Source organism: Nicotiana tabacum, chromosome 15 (genome assembly GCF_000715075.1).
Source record: "Nicotiana tabacum cultivar K326 chromosome 15, ASM71507v2, whole genome shotgun sequence".
NCBI lineage: Eukaryota > Viridiplantae > Streptophyta > Magnoliopsida > Solanales > Solanaceae > Nicotiana > Nicotiana tabacum.
Genome location: NC_134094.1, coordinates 84,181,218 through 84,182,189, shown reverse-complemented (window position 1 = coordinate 84,182,189; position 972 = coordinate 84,181,218). Strand labels below are relative to the sequence as shown.

Here is a 972-nt window from a genome sequence, read left to right as displayed (position 1 = left end):
CTCGAGAATCCCTGCAGATTTTTGCACTGTGTTTCTGCCCATCTCTCCTTGCCAATCAGGGTTGCTTTTGGAGAATTTGTTCAATAAGGCATAAATTTCATCAAATCTTTTCTCTAATACTTGACCTCCTGCAGCAACATCCACCACAATTTTTGTCTCTAGATAGAGACATTCTATGAATGTGTGAGCTAACACTTCATTTGTCTGGTTATGATGAGGACAATCTCTGAGTAGCCCCTTGAACCTTTCCCAAGCTGAATATAAAGATCCCCCAACTTCTGTTTGAAGGAGACTATCTCACTTATGCTCTTTGCAGTTTTGCCTGAAGGAAAGAATCATGCCAAATATTTCCTCGCCAGTTCATTCCATGATGTAATAGAGTTAGCTGGTTCCGCCTTCAACCACCGCTTTGCTTCACCCAACAAAGAAAACAGGAATAGTGTGAGCCTCACATATTCTGGAGTGACTCCGTTAGTGATATAAATATCACTAATCTCCAAGAAGTTCAGGATGTGTTATTTTGGATCCTCATGTAGAAGACCCATAAATTGCCCATTCTCATGTGGTAGCTGAATCATGCTCTGTTTCAGCTTAAAGTGCCCAACAATTCTGCGCTTCATAATGCTGGAGGTGACATTAGCAATGCTGGACATCGCCACCTCCTAAACAGTCATTTGTTGCTCCTCTGCCATGTCCACAGGAAATTGAACAAGTGCCTGAAGATTATCTGTGTCCCTTACTTCCCGCAACCTCCTGTGAAATATTTTCTCAGGTTCGGGGTCAAAGCCTTGAAGTCTATCCTAGCTTCTGACCTTTCGCATTCAATCAAAGTTCCTGAGAGCAGAGCAACCAATAAGAAACATTAGACTTGACGAAATAAACAACTAAAGTAAAAACTAGAAAATAGTCAATATTCAAGTCCCCGACAACGACACCAAAAACTTGTTGCTCCAAAATGCACACCCAAGTATA

At 41.5% G+C, this 972-nt stretch overlaps 1 non-coding gene across 1 annotated transcript; it reads left to right on the top strand.

Annotated features, from left to right (window-relative positions):
- The first annotated feature begins 205 nt into the window (after positions 1–205).
- Positions 206–311, top strand: LOC142170055 (small nucleolar RNA R71). Its single transcript, XR_012699670.1, has one exon. It is a non-coding gene; the product is annotated as a small nucleolar RNA R71 (small nucleolar RNA).
- Positions 312–972: the final 661 nt, after the last annotated feature.